The 16,255-nt window shown below is 47.7% G+C and overlaps 1 protein-coding gene and 1 long non-coding RNA gene across 3 annotated transcripts in view; one reads left to right on the top strand and one right to left on the bottom strand.

Annotated features, from left to right (window-relative positions):
• Positions 1-16,255, bottom strand: part of LOC135388716 (potassium voltage-gated channel subfamily H member 8-like) — a 487,577-nt gene that overhangs the window by 414,040 nt on the left and 57,282 nt on the right. The window lies entirely within an intron of this gene.
• LOC135387412 (uncharacterized) lies at positions 13,222-13,986 on the top strand. Its single transcript, XR_010421100.1, has 3 exons — positions 13,222-13,350; positions 13,527-13,599; positions 13,944-13,986. It is a non-coding gene; the product is annotated as an uncharacterized LOC135387412 (long non-coding RNA).

The raw sequence follows: 16,255 nt of genomic DNA, 5'->3' as shown, positions 1-16,255 counted from the left end.
GACACGTAGGCTTTCTTGGTAACACCCGCTCAGACGCAATAGCAAGACACGCAACATCTACCAGAGATCTCCCTGCCACACCTCTGCCCCTAACGATCTCTGCCTGCTCCCTGCACATTCGCCGGTGGCGTTGGTGTCTGTACCCGGCAGTTCCGAGCGGACTCTACCTCATATCATCATTTCCTACGTCTCATTGACCCCCTGCAAGACTTGACTATTGCCTGCCGTTGCAATAGAGCTGAAGAATCACTTTTCCACCGTCTTCGAATGAACGTTGCACGGACACCCTCACTCCTGTATAAAATGCGCCAGACGAAGTCCCCCAATTGCGCAACTTGTTGTGTGGAAGTCGACATTGAGCACTAGCTCCTATCCTGCAACCGGTACCTCTCACAAAGACTCATCCTCCAACGCCACCTGCGACATCTTGGCTACCCTAACGTCACTTTGGCCACCCTGCTCGGCCCGGTACTGCACAACCAGGGGGCAGTTACGACTACCCTCTTGAGCTTTCTCCGTGCCACCGTCCTCTCGACCAGCCTCTAAGGCCCTTTTGTGTGTCTGTCTGTGTGTGTGTTTCTTTTCTTTCTTTCTTTTTTCGTTTTTTTTTAAATGAAGGAATAGCAAGTCGGCCTATGCCTGACTAATCTTTGCCCGCTTTTTCCCCCAATAAACATACCCCTCCCCCCTCATGCACCCATGCAGCTCGCTCATTACTATGTTCTGTGTGTTATATGTACTGTGTTCGTTTTGCAACTTCGGACTTGGTTACACCGTGGAAGCAAGCGCAACGCAGTGGATTTTGTATACATAGACTCAATGGTTTCCCCAGAATCCCGAGCACGGCGGTGTGTGTGTGAGGGGGGGGGGGCGGGTGAGGTTGCACAAGAAATTGGGGGAAATAGCGAGGTCTCCCGAAGGGAGTGCACAAGTAAAGCTAGGATGTTAGGAGTTGACATGATACATCGGGAAGGGGGTGTTGGAGGAGCAGAGGGGGTTCTGGATAAATCACAGCATAGACCTTTGAATCAATACGATCAATAGTGGCTTGCGATTAACATTTTTTTTTCTTTTAAGAAGCAATATGATGTACGAATTTTTAAAAACCGCAAGTTGCTTTTTAATTATGTCAGATTACGAATAACTCCAGCCTCACGTTTTCAACAAATCAGGGGTGAGAACGTTGTCAATCGGGATGATGGTTGGCTAGGAGCGTGCTATGTAGTAAAACTCATTTTTAAGAGTGTATATGAACGGATGAATGGAACATACATCCCCTTCTGCTGGCCCTGCGAGAACGCTTTCACCGTGGCGAGACCGGTTATGATGTCGGCGTGAGCGCCAGCTCGAATCAGCTACGCACCAACGATGTCATGTTTTCGCGATGGAGCCATTATGGCGCCTCATTAGAGAAATGCAAACGGCTGATCACTACGAGTACGTGCATATTTAGCTCTAGGTGAAAGATGAAGTCAACCTACATAATTCCTGTGTGGTCATCACCTTGCCCTCCTGCTTGGAGTCGTCAACATGATGAGGATGATGATGTCATTCCGGTTTCTATGGCGCATCGACAATTAAGGTCATAATGCGCCACAACAGGTAGTAGGTAATTGGAGTGGATTTACACGTAAGGGGGGGGGGGTGACAGCCCTATAGCGTCTATAGTGTCAGGAGTTGTCAGCACCTGCGATATCTGCATGTATTTCGAATTGCCATGTGTCATTAAACCAGTTGCTGATACGCGTTATTTTATCTGTTCTCGGTATTGATGGGCGATTGGTATGGTTTGGTCAAGAAAAGGGAAAGGAAGGGTTAGGCTCGTAGGCCAACGGCTTTGGAATGTCTGTTTCAGCTGTTCGGAATAAACTGGAAACCGAAGAGTCAAAGTAGAGCCATGTTGTGCGTGAGAAAGGACATACCGTGTGCCCTCATACGGGTGTCGACAAATGAAAATTTCGAATACGTCACGTACCGCGTTCGACTAAAGAGCACCTACATTACTGTGACCAGTGCGTATGTAGCGCCGAACGTTACCGAGGAACAGGTCAGACGCCTACAGGCTGGCGTTCCTGCACCAGTCATCGTCTGCGGTGATATGAATGCCCACAGTGTACTGTGGGGAAGCCAGCACACTGACGCTCGCGGCCGAACATTTGAAAGTGTAGTGACTGACATTGACCTCACAGTTCTCAACGACGGGTCATCAACGTTTTTTCGCGGCCACTGCTCCACTGAACTTGCTCAGGATATTGAGTGGAGCACGCATACTGACTCATTGGCGAGTGACCATATGCCAGTGCTCATTGAGCACCGCCCTTCAAGGTCATTGAAAAAACGCCGACGGGTGAATGTAACGGACTGGTCGCGTTATAAATTCCAATCAGCTCCCGATTCATGCTCGTATCTTGTCCCGATTTTACATGGCTTGTGTAGCTCGACAGAGTCTGTCCTCGAGAGCGTACTGGCCAAAAGCGTCAAAGTATGCTGAGGAATCCACGCATCCACATCAAACAGGCTGGCGATTGCTGAGGCCAAAGAACCACCGCTGGCAGCCCTTCGGATGCAAGAGTCGCTTCGGCATTTCGCCCGTTGGTCTACGAGACATAATCGCCACTACCTAGTTCAGGCCATGCACCAGAGGTCGTGCTCCTCCTTCTCACAAGCTCTCCAACCATACCGTGGTACTATACCCCGACATAGGCGGCTCAAGTCACCGCTTCCTGTCTGGAGTATGGCAATCCCGAGGGTGAGGCTGACGGTTGCGAATTTCTCTGTGAAGAAATGTGTACCTAACTGTGTCCAGCGGCAGCGGTAGCTGACTGCTACTTAATACATAACACCCAAGACCGAGTGGTAATATACACAGATGGCTCCACTACAACGACTGGATCGACGAGTGCCTTCGTCATACCTGCCTGTGGGGTTGAAAGTGCGTTTGTCCCATGCGACATCGTGGACAGCAGCTGAACTGTACGCTCTGCTCATGGCTATGGAATGTATAGCATCGGCTCATTCACGGACCAAGTGGGTTATTATCTCGGATTCCCAAGCTGCTCTGCAGTATGTTGTTTCTACAGGGACTACCAGTGCTGGCAACCCTGTAGTTGCTGATGTTGTAAAACTACACGCAGAGGCGGTGGCTGCTGGACACGTTCTTTCAATGGATTCCAGGACACTGTGGCATACCTGGGCATGATGCGGCTGATTCTGCGGCACGCAGAGTACATCAGAAGCGTGCGTCACGTATATATTTCACCTCATATATATACTCATATACTCACCTCATACTCATATATTTCACCAAGTCCGACGCTACGGCCATGTTGACTGCTTTGTGTCGCCAACTGGCTGAGGCGCAGTGGCTCTCTGGCGGGGCTCGCGCCTCGCTGCTACACCGCGTTGACGCGGAGCTTGCCTCTACTTTCCCGACATCATTCCCTAGGTCGTTTGCGTCACTTTACCACCGGCTCCGCCTCAACGTGCCCTACAGCCGACGTCTTCTTTACAAGCTTGGACAGGCGGATTCACCCAACTGTGGCACCTGTGGGACTGTTGAGGACACTGAACATATCTTATTATCCTGTCCACGGTATCAGCAGCACAGACAATCTGTACAAGCTTCCTTAGCTCGGCTGGATGGCAGACCATTTTATGTCGTTAAGGTTCTGGGCCCTTGGACACCCGACCATCAGTTTCACGCCGTGCAAGCGTTTGTGCGATTTTGCGCAGACTCCAAGTTGATGGACACAGTGTGACTGGCAGTGTGTGTGGACAGCGTGTGTGGACAGCGTGTGTGGACAGCGTGTGTGGACAGCGTGTGTGGACAGCGTGTGTGGACAGCGTGTGTGGACAGCGTGTGTGGACAGTGTGTGTGGACAGTGTGTGTGTGGACAGTGTGTGTGAGTGACTGACTGAGAGTCTTTGTCACTCATTGGTTTTACTGTAGATAGCCATTTGTGTTTTCCTAAGTGATCTGGAGTGATCTGGTTGGACGGCTCTCGTAATGAGTGCCTATTTCTCATTTTTTTTCTTTTCTTATCAACTCAACTCAACTCCAATCAGCTCGTGACATCGCCCGCGCAGCTACAGATACAGCGCAAGATTTTGCTGCTGCGGTGAAAAAAACCGCGGTATCTGCATCGAAAGCTGTCACGGTTCCTGATACCTACGCACGCTTAGATGCGGAATACGAAAGGCTTCGTGCTATTCGACGCAGAGCGGAAAGGAGATTCCGACGATCCGGAAACCCAGACGACTATCGGGAATCATGCCGGCCGCAGCGTATAATACGGCGTCACCTACAAAGATTGTCTCGGCAACAGTGGCGGTCTTTCTGTTCCACACTTTCGCCATTCACACCCATGACGCGTCTATGGCAGGTAGTCCGGTCGCTTGGGACAGCAAACTCGCAATCTAACCCTTTCAGGGCTCTGGCTATTCATCGCGATACTGATGAGAGGTCTACCGCAAATGAATTTTGCAAACTGCTTACTAGGCCATCTCGATCATCCACGACAACTGCATATCATGTATCAGTGGGAAATGCCAAACGGAGTACTGTGTTGACCGATAACGCGCGGTGTGCGGCCTTGGATGCTGATTTCGGCCTAGCAGAACTTGACGCCGCTTCAAGTTCAAGAAGATGCAAATCGTCGCCAGGTCCCGACGGCGTTACCTACAAGCATATAAGTAGCTTACACATCAACGCTCAGAAGTCTTTATTAAGTCTAATCAATAAGAGCTGGAATGAGGGCAAACTTCCTGCGATATGGAAAATCTCCAGAATGGTACCCTTGCTGAAACCGGGGAAATCTCCCAGGGATATGGCATCCTTCAGGCCAATCAGCTTGTTGAGCTGCGTGTGCAAGGTGAGGGAAAAGATGGTGCTAAGCCGAGTGGAATGGGTCATCGAGACACAAAAGCTGCTTCCAGAATGCATGTCTAGCTTCCGTAAAGGCAGGTGCACTATGGACAGCGTATTAGACCTAGTGACCTTCGTAGAATATGAATGCGCGCAAGGTCGCACCACAGCGGCAGCATTTTTAGACATCAAAAGGGCGTACGACACGGTCAATTACAGCCACGTCCTACATGACCTGTATAGCCTGGGAATATACAAGGTGGATCGCAGACTCTGCTGCAGACGCAAGCGCACCATTGCTAATTATGCGCTGCTTATTATTCATACTGCTCTACGCCATTCAATAAGGACTTCGATGTTTAAGGACAAATAAGGACTTCGGTCGTAATTGTGAAGGGACTCATTATTTCATTCCCTGCATCACCGCCAGCAATGGGGTAGAGTATCGCCCCCGGCGATGAAACTCCTCAGCCATCATCCCGTAATAAAGTTGTTGTTGTTTTTGCTGACGCCATCTCTGACGTCATTTAGTTCCCCTCACTGTAGTCCGCGCAACGAATGGATAGCGCTGACGGTCTCTATGATTGCGTCCTTGTGGAGACGCAGTGGCCTATGGGAGGCTCGCTACCTCTTCACATATACCTAATTGGGCATGTGTCGGCTTACACCACCATAGCTTGTAACTACGTGGTATTAGCCGTAAGAATACACGATGGGATGATAAATAGAAATACGGCTAATTTAGATGCCATGAGATCTTGCCGATACAGCTGATAAGAAATACAAGAACCCTGATTAAAGCGCGCGCCTTTGCTAACCATTCTTGTTTCGTTAAGCAACACGAACAGCATATACGAGGAGGCTATGCGTCCCATAAAAGAGATTCTCTCGCACACTGCCCAAGACGGATGACGCTAATGTGTAGGACGGATTGCCCGTCACCCCTGCACGAGACCTCTTTTACGTGTCTGCGGCGAAGAAGGAGTGGTCTTCTTGGCGGCATTGTTCGCGCGACTCATACAAGATAATAAGATTGGCTCCTACGACAGGAAATTAGAGAGGTTACGGTGTGGATAAAAACGACATGTGGGGACAGACTATATGTGGGGTTATGTAGGGACAGATAAAGATAATGGGGCTAGACTGGGCAACGTGTCCACGCAAGTTTACGTGAGGACTGGTACAGCTTTAAAAAAATGTTGTATCCACCAGAGTTCGAGGTAACTCGTTACAAGTAACTGGTTACTGTAACTAAGTTCCTTTTTTTTATAACTTGTGGCTTAACTCGGTACTTTTGCGCCATGGTAACCTTCAGAAGAACTCGTTTCTTCTTCAGGTTACTTTGCCAAAGTAACTTGAGCTAAGTTCGAAGTTTTCTTTTAATTCGCTTTTCACGCAAAGAACTCGGAAAAAGCAGGTTCGAACGGCCTGCACGATCATCGAGTGACGTAGGCAGGTCCCCGTGCCTTTCTTCTTTGTTTCTTTCTTCTCGGCTCACGCGTTGCTTATACCCGCTTGTGCTGCCTGCGAGTGGCATAGACGAATGAACGAATAAACGCATAGATAGCCTTGAGCTGCCTACGCCACGAGTCACGTGCCAGGGGAATAAGTGACGTCACGGCGCTCCATCCTCTTTCCCCCACTCTTCGATACGCTCATTCGAAGAGTGGAGGACTTGAAAGGTCACCTGATACCGTTGTTCTTTCGCAGGAGCTCGCTTTATTCGTTGCAGAACACGCCGCAGGAAAAATAAATAAAATATTTGCAGTCACTTAAGTGCTGCTTTAAAGGGTAGTATACGCACTGCAAAACATCGGCACGAGTTCTTCTATGGTATAACTGCAACTTCATTACATTATGAAATAACTTACGCAGGTGTCGAATAAATCCCCTCTGAACATTCTCTTCCAGAAGAGCGAAAATAACGCATAGTTTCCAGACTTCGAGGTAACTCGTTACTGTAGCTAAGTTCCTTTTTTTTTTTTTTTTTGTAACTTGTAACTTAACTCGGTACTTTTGCACCGTGGTAACTTTCAGAGGAACTAGTTTCTTTTTCAGGTAACTTTGCCAAAGTAACTTAAGCAAAGCTCCAAGTTTTCTTTTAATTCGCTTTTCACACACGTCCACTTATTTTCTTGCTTTCTCTCCAGGTTCTCTCATGGCATTTTATGCCATAAAACGTGATATTCAATCAGTGACAGTATTCTATTCAGGAAGTAAGAACCGCCGCCATTGAAATGAAGCTAAACAATTGTGCGCCCACAGGGAGTAAGATGCAAAGCGTTGGAATTGTTGAATATAAACGAGAACGATCGAAGCGTGTTGCACTCCTCCGCAGCCAACTGAAGTTTGAACTCAACTGCTATCGCGCGCTGCACCTGTATACTGCTATTTTGTGTCCTTCGTTAAGGACTACGTTATTAACATAGTTACATCTTTCACACGGTAACTTAACAGCTTCAGGGACTGCCTAGATATAGAGATAATGGAAGTTTACCCTTTATCAGGAGGGCCTTAAAGGGGTTGCATCGGTATATACCTTGGTGTCATTTTACAGATAAAACATTTTCGTACTTGAAACACATTTAAATGAATACACCGGCTCGTCGTTAGTAAACATTGTTGTGAGTTTCTCTTCTCAGCTGAAGGACGATACGCAAAGCTGGAACTTACGTTTTGTGCACTGGGCGATGTGTACGCGTGTAACGATAATTTTATGTCTGTTCTGGTTGACAATCTCTCGGTGGTGGTCGGGGTGACGAAAACCGGCTTGCCCTTGTTGGCCTCACGTATGTGGGCTGCGTCACGACTGTAGCCATTTCAACGAGGTGGATAGTTCAGTTCCGACGAATTGGACGCAGCGCATTATTTCTGCATGAGACATATCGCTACGAGCCTATAACGTGCATACTAAACCAAAGTTCCAGAGGGCAATATCACCGCAGGAAAACGAACTGCTATTCAACGGAATATGCTTTACCACACAACTTCCAAGGCTAAGTTTAACCTTTTCTTTTTCTAATGTTGGAACTGTCAAGTATCACGTCTGGTTCTGGACGTTGCCTGCACGACTTAGCAAATTCTGACAAAACAAGCAGAAAGTGTCGCAGCCGCTTGTGTATATGGCAGGACCTCTCGAAACCGAGGCTATCTAAGCAACGGTATATCTAGGGAGTAAAGAAACATTGGTCGAAATTCCCAGAACACCCCGAGGGGGAGGAATGAGAAGGACCAATTTCTGGCCGCTGGCAACGCGGAAGGAAGTGACGTAAATGGTCGGGTATTTTTCTTGCCCCTATATTCGGGAGACCCCATTTTCCGCTCGAGCCCACCTTTATCGGCTCCCGCTGCTATATTGCAGCAGCCGATGATATAGGTCTTTTCCTGACTGCCTGTTAAGCCCTGCTTCGCGCTCTGATGCCTTGCCGACGCTAGCCATCTGCGTCTGTTTTTTTATCGCCCATCCTAGCAACTACCCGATACGCGCGCGCGGCTGCGGACATATCACTCTACAGTGCCTCTTGACGCATTCTACGCCGTAGAGTAAAAGGATGCAACTCTCGTGTTCGTTGACATAGCTGATACTGTAATCTTTAGATGCCGCAATATTGGTGAGACTTAGGAAACACGCTGAAACAATGCCGGTAGCGCAAAGCCTCCGACGCTGTCTTTTTTTTTAGGGCTTTTCAACGTAAATGCTTTCTCCTATCGCGCCCACCTTTGTCGTGCAAGTTCGTTGTGTTCGTAAGTTCGTTTTGTAAGTGTAAACGCGCTTCTGAATGCGGTATTGTACAAAAAGTACCATTTCAAAGTGCATATTCTATAGAAAACACAATTTCAGGATGGGTGTATTCCATTTAACTCTTTCAGATCGAGAGCGCGCCCTCATGGAAACTGCTCTGCAACGCGTCGATCAACGCCTGTTCGACTTAGCCAAAATTCTCGGGCCATGGTCGGGCCCCTCACATCTGATGCAAGGCCTATACGAGTTGTTGCTGAGTTCCTCTCCAGCACTGGACTAATGGACGAACTCTAATAGGACACCTTTCCATCATCATCACTTTCTCATCACTTCCACAAACGCAATGAGGCAGTGTACCGCCATACACACTATGGCTTTGGCTATGGCTATGGCGGGGAATGACCTACCACATGTGTTAACTCTTTCAGATGGGAGTCTTTAGAACACGCCTTCCGCACCACTGTGGTTACAGTTTTCAGTTGGGCCCGCGGAATGAAAAAGGGTGTGTTACAAAAACATCGATTTTTACGGTGAAACGTGTTAAAATGTACTGCGTGCACTGCCTACATGCATCGGGTGATCCTTGCTCCATAACTCGTTGTCCAGACGGCTGATCCTTCTCCCTTTACTGTAACCCTGCACAGTCGCTACTATCCGAGACAACTACCGCTGCCGGTGGTCGACCATAATGATTTTCGACCTTTCGTTCTTTCATGAGATGGATTTTGAAACTTATAACGCCCTCATAGAAAAATATCAATCGGGCCACAAGTTGTTGAAATAGCATCCCAAAAAGATCTGTTTGAGAGTTACTTTCTGTATTTTTGTATTTAAACGTTTTGGCAAATAACTGAAATGTAGAAAAGAAAAAACACTAATATTATGATTGTATGTTTTATGCTCTCCAACGGAGATAGACGCTTCTACTTGTCTGCGTTGGTGTCACCCTTGGCCCGCCAGCCGTGGCGCCATGACATCAGTCAATGTTCACTCCTCCATGCAGTGGACCCGTCATCATCATTTAAGATGCCAGGTGGCTTCCCTCGCAGCTTTACGTCACTTCTGCGGCGTCTACGACTCAACGTCGCCTTCACCCCTGTGTTCCGGGTTCAAGTTTGAGTTTGATTTGCAGTTTAAGCTGGGTTACAGTAACACTGTGCTGTGCCCAGCTTGCCACACCCGAGCTACGATATCCAATATCATCGAGGATTGTGACCGGTACACGTGTGAACGCCGGGTGTTTCGACTGCAACTTGAGCTCCTTGACCATAGACCATTCAGCTTGTCCAAGGTACTTGGCCCATGGAGCTCCCCTGCGCATTAGTGCCGGGCTCTTCGCTCTCTTCTCGCTTTCGTGTAAGCCACTGGCCTCCACGAAGAGCTCTAAATAGAACTCCAACATGTCTTCCCAACGGCTTATCATTAATTCATCCTCTCATATTAACCTCTGTGAAGTAGGAGGGTAGGGTCTGTGGGGTAGGGTCCCGTGGCTACCACGGGGGAACATCCCTTGTCATCATCAGTTCTCCATCATTTGTTGTTGCTGTTGTATCGTATGACCCTTTGGAGAAAAAACCACCCATTGTCAGAGATTTGCAGCGCACTCAGTGTGCGCCACCCCACTGGAACGTTCGGAATATCGAGGGACTTGACGCCAAGTTACGTCACCAGAACCATCACTACCACTGGGGACAATCGGCAGAGAGATTCAGCGAAACCTGGACAGCACAGGTGCTTGTTGTAAAGGCGTAGCCATACTTAACCGTGACGCTGGATCGCGTGGCCCACATAGGCCCGCAGAGACGTCAGCGCCGCTAAGCGTTGACGCTGGGTGCGAGACATTGTGCGCAGGTACTCAATGGTTGCGTTAAGTAGCCGCCCCTCTTTTGGCGCACTCAAATCGAGAGTATGAGGCACCCGGAGCGGCCATTAAACAGCGAAAAGCAACTTCGGAGCGTTTCACTGCTCGCTTTCTCATGCCGCTTCCTGTTGTCTGCTCGTGCAGAGCACACACGGAGCGCACACACGTGCAGTGCACAGACGGAGGACACGCTGGCTTACTTCGAACCTATAGTAACGTTGGAAGAGACGACTATATACGGTTGCGAAGACTTCTCCTTGTAACAGCAAATGAAATGGAAAAGATGGGAATCTGTAACAGACGTCATAGGGGCTGTTTACTGTGAAGACTGCTGTATGGCATGAATAACCGCCGATATCCGTGTGGAAGTTGTCCAAATACAAAAGCATGCTAAATCGGAGCATTGGGTAACATATAAAGTCCATATTTTGCTTCCGAGCAAAGGTCGTCCTGCCGGCGCTCAACAGGAAGTACGTCACGGAAAATCTGAAGCACCCGGGCACTTGTCGTCTGCTTCAAAGCCCCCATTTCAAAACGGGTGCGCGGGGAGCGGCTCGGAGTCTCGCACTCCCGGGTGCGCGAGTGGTGCTTGTGTCGCGTTCATTGAGTGGAGTCTGAAACACTCGCGCTACGGCGCTCTTACTTAACGCAACCAATGTCGCGAACCCAGCTTCAACGCCTGGCGTCTCTGCGGGCCACGGGACCGCGCGTTACGGTGAAGTGTGGCGATGGCTTTACCAGACAGAGCGACGACAGTCTACGGATATTCTATACTGTAACAACCTTTCAATCATTTCAGTTCTTCATGCTTCTGAGGCAAAAGATTGGTGCTGTGACGACGTGATCTAGAAATTCAGAATGAACTGAACAAAAACTGAGCGCTTTTCATAACATCACAAGAGTTATGCACTTGAAGGACAAATATGTGAAGCAGAAAAGAAAAGAAGAAAAAAGAAAGAAGGAAAATTGCGTACTAAGTGCCATGTATTTGCAGTAAGAGCCGATGCATACCACTTTCCTGAGCAGAGTTAAGGGCGTCGCTTATCGACGCTGAAAAGAATAAACGCGGAAGCCCTGCTCAGAGTGAGTGGGTTGGTAAGGGCATCCCCGGAGAGTCATGATTTTCCCGCCTTAATCAGGAGAAGTGGGTTTCATACCTCGGGGCTTTCTTCCGCGCCGTTCTCGATGGAGTGTACTGCCACCAGAAGTGCATCCATTATATCGCTTTTAGAGGCACTGAATTAGAATGAAGTGACTTAGGTGCCATGATAAAACTGTCAGCGTATTGGACACTTACGCCTACTTTTACGCTGATCTTCGCCGGCTACCTGCTTCCATAATCTCACCGATGTACCGGGGAGGGGGCGGGGGATAACTTTACAATACTAATTTTGAGCACCAAATGGGTTTTTTTCTCAGTGCGTGGAGGTGCACTCTCGTGCCCTCTCGTAACAATCGAGAGTTTTTGAGAATAGTAAGCGCACTCCGACTCCGAATGCGTATCGCTGTCGTCCAATCAGAGGGCAGGCCGCTGATTGGAAGGCTAATGTGTTTCATGGACCACGACTCCCTGAACCTGAGAGCTGGGCGTAACGAGAGGGGGGCAAGGGAGGCCATGGTCTCCCCCCCCCCCTGGAGCCCCAAGGTCACTTGTGAAAAGTTTGTGTTTAGACATACTACACTCTGAGGAAAAAAAGGAGTCGAACGAGAGTATTAGGCAATTTTACACCCCTTGATGCAGTTTAACTCTCACCCAACACCATTGCAACTCCCTGTTTCTGCGTTTCTATGTTTTCATGATCTCATAACTCCAATCAACCAGCGCTTTACTCCGTGGTAAGAGTTGAGCGCGAGGCGTCTTCATATTCTTGGACCGTTTTCGTTCTTTTCATTGCGTAGTCTAGCAACGCAACACTGACATCGCGCGGTCGTTTAGCGGTTGGCTGTTGTCGTGCGGGAACTTGAAACTATCCATTAATGATGTTCTCAAAGCTGAATAAGATTATCTTCGAAGAACAACGTCGGCGTGCTGAAGTGCAATGAATACCACAACTACAAATCATGTGTCTGAGTGTCGCCCTGTATGTACTTCAGGTAAGTATGCGTCCTGTGTTACGTACACGAATTATGAAAATGTGGTAGCTGTTCACAGTTATGCTTCTTCAAGAGAGTTTCTTTTCGTAAGTGGACCTTTGTATCCTAAGAAGTCTAACGTCTTTGAAGAACAGGAACTTCAAATTGACGATAAGTGATATCGTATTTTGGATAGGACGCTTTGTTACTTAATGTTAACAGCATTGCAGAATAGTCTGGCTTTGATGGAACGCACTGCAGATGACGAATGTGGCAAGTTACCTAAAGGCTAGCATCACTCGGCATGACTCTGGCATGAGAAGTCAACTGTGCAGGTTGTGGTAAGGAGGTACCCTGCACTGGTAAGTTTCAATGGGGTAGGTATTACCGCCGTTCTGTATTATCATTCACGTGTATCCTGCCGACGACAAGTGGTGTCAGTGCAGGGGCGGATCCAGTTCGTGTGGCTTTTGTTGTTGTTGTTTGGGGGGGGGGGGTTGTTTGTCGATGCCCCTAAGTGTGGGGGGGAAGTGGGGGACACCGCTGCTAAAGCTACTGTTTTCAGCGGGGGGGGGGGGCGATCGCCCAACCGTCCCTCCCCCCGGATCCGCCACTGCATCAGTGTTGAGTTCTAATGCTGTTGTTACTGTTTCAGATTTACGAGTCGTTTGCACCGCACATTGGGCAGACAGAGAAAAGAAAGCGCTGCTCCACCTCCACAAAGGATGGATGCACATTGCAAGGAAGAGAAAGGGACTAGTTAGAGTAATGATCAGCTCATAAATGAGAATATTATTGATGAACAAGATAGTAAGTAACCGACATAGCACCAATCACTTTTTGCACGCACAGACATGATTCAAACCATTTATTTTCCTAGCATAGTTTGTTTGTTACAAGAAATTGTTAGTTATGAAAGTATTTGACTTATGATAACGTAACATATCGCCACTGCTCGGACTCCATTACCTATATTTATGTTGCAGATTATTACCCAGCATGAGTAATTCATGCCCTTGCTCATCTGCTGAAGGAGGTGCATCTGACCTTTTCACTTGTGTAAGTGCTCATCTTATTACAGGTGTTTTACAATAGATTTTTTGGGAAGTGTATACACACATCTATTTTAGGCAAGATATTCTTGTAGCTCCAAATTGTGAATTGCATATGACAGCAGTTTCTCATATAAGGCAACTACCCTTCTGCCAAGAAAAAAGAAAAATCTAAAGTACATGTACTGCACTTTATGCCTCAGCCAGATGCACTTCAAAAGGCGCGTCTCCCCCTGCTTTCTCATGAAAAAGCAGAAAAGTGGGTGCCGATATGCCAAATTCCTATGCACTGATATGTTAATGTATAGTGACAGATGAACTTCGAATAACTGTTTTGTTTCCTGTTTGTAGGAGTTGGAAGTATATGCCAGGTGATAGTTGCATTGGGTGTGTGTCAACCTTATAATGCAAGAATGTACTTGTACCTGTGGCATCTTACCAGTGTTTTCATAGGATCATATTAAGCACTGAAAGCTTCCTTTTTCTGTTCTTGCCAGTTTGTATCAGAGACACAATAAATGTTTCTTATTTAGAGATACTGTTTTGCAACACTTATTTGCATGATCTTCAAGGTGAGGAGACGACTGGAGTAATGTGCACTCCAGGTGAAGGGCATAACTTTTATGCCTTATGTAGCATAACAAGAACTCCCCAGTGGAGTTACGCTAACCTCATGAACGGAGTTACTTTTACACCCGATATGCTGGAGTAAATAGGGAGCTGTATGGGAGTAACTTTTACTCTGTACCATAGGAGTAAACTTTACTCCGTAGTTCCCGGAGTTGCAGATACTCTTCAAAAGGGGTGTTATTTTGCACCCCGGAGTTAGGACGTTTTACCCCCGTAAAGGAGTCGGTACGACTCCTTTTTTTTTTCAGAGTGTAGTAGATCGCCATGATTACCCTCAGATGACATAATATCAACCTCTGAACACAGTCCTCAGCGTCTGTCTCCAGGAAAAGAAGTGCTTGTATGTGTGGAAGGGGGGGGGGGGGTCGCGCTTCGCCCCCACCCCACCCCACACCCCCGGTTGGAAAAACCCTGGGAACGCGAACGCCCGTGCCTGAAAGGGAAAGTCAAGATGGTGACCCGGCATTTGCCAAGCGACTGAAATTACACACAGATCAGATTGAAAGCAGACGGCATCACAACAGTGTGCAAAACATATGATCCATTCAACGCTTTAGTCGCTTGGTTGCCACGATGGCGTAGTCGGAGTTCGCTTCACTAAAATACATGGCAAGGCCGTTCGTGTCCCGTTCGCGATACAATCCTCCCCCCCCCCTTCTTCCCCATAGAGCACTGTATCTCAAACTGCTGGTCAAGACCCCCAAATGGGTCATGAGCCTTTATCTGGGTGCATGGAGGGTCCAAGCAGACATGCGATATGCCTTGAGCCACACAGACCAACATATTGATTTGCTTGTAACAAGAAAGCAAGTAGTACATCCTCAAAAGATACCTGATTAAATCAATCCTTGTTAAAAACCTTAATAAGCATTTTTGGCAGCTCTCTTTATGTTTAATGTTTCTTAAATAAATTACAATGTAAACGTATCTGCGTCATTGAAAAAAAGTAAATTTTCGGAAGGTGGGATGAACGTAAAGGTGGGGGGGGGGGGGCATGGTAGGTTTGTTACTACAAACTTGGTCACGTACTGGAAAAGTCTGAGCAACACTGTCATAGAGGAAGAAAAAAATATGGGTTCCTACCCGATGTGCTCTATCAGGACGCCTTCATTTTGTATAGTGAGCGTGCTTAGACCGCCCTTGAAGGTTACGTTGAATCCATAGACCAGAGTCGACGTTTTTTCAGTAGCGACAGAGCCACCGCTGCCACATGCGGACGAATACAATTATGGTTCTGTTCGCATCGCCATAGGTGAAGCAAATACGGATTGACTAGGTGGTTAGTCTGGGTTTTCTTAAGACGCTGTGCGACAAATGTCGGCGCAGTTCTCTACGAAGTGGGCCCTGGATGCACGACGCGGACCGCTTGATAATAAAATTCCACCAACCACCCGAAATCACATAAAGGACCACTGAGGCGACCGTTTTTTTTTTCTCTGCCTTTTTTTTTTTTTAATGCGGCAACATTACACTTCCGGTAGCCTTCTGTGTCAACGATTAGATACAATCTTAGCTCCGGGTCAAATTAAAGCATGTTTCATGACGAAGTATGTAAGCTTGCTTTGCAATTTTTGCAATTTGCTCGCAAAGGACCGCACGCCAATCGACGACGTTCCCTGTGTTTGACGTCACGGACAGTTCGCCTCGCTGTCGAGTCGTAGCAGCCGCTAGCCAGTTAACGGCCGTGGTTCATATAGGATATTTTCGTTATTTGAACGATTTTCAACTTTATACTTCACAGGGTGAATGCTTTAGTACAGAGGAATAAACTGAAAATGGTCGTAGGCTTGTCAAATATCCTTTCATGGTCCCATTAAGGCAGCAATCCGTCGCTGTCTGCACCCTTTCACCTTTTCAGTGTGAGCTCTACCGTTCTTAGTCGCTCACTCTCGGGCATTCCAAATATTATTAGTGGCAACGGGCGTCTATTAATAATGAGAGTTTTCTGGTGATACGCACACTATCGGGACCGCAGGCAGTAGAAGGAAGAAGAAGAAGAAAAAGAAAAGGAAGCTCGTCGCTATCAGCTACCG

Source organism: Ornithodoros turicata, chromosome 3 (assembly GCF_037126465.1).
Source record: "Ornithodoros turicata isolate Travis chromosome 3, ASM3712646v1, whole genome shotgun sequence".
NCBI classification, from domain to species: Eukaryota; Metazoa; Arthropoda; class Arachnida; order Ixodida; family Argasidae; genus Ornithodoros; species Ornithodoros turicata.
The sequence above is the reverse complement of the archived record's forward strand: the minus strand, read 5'-3'. Positions and strand labels throughout refer to the sequence as shown.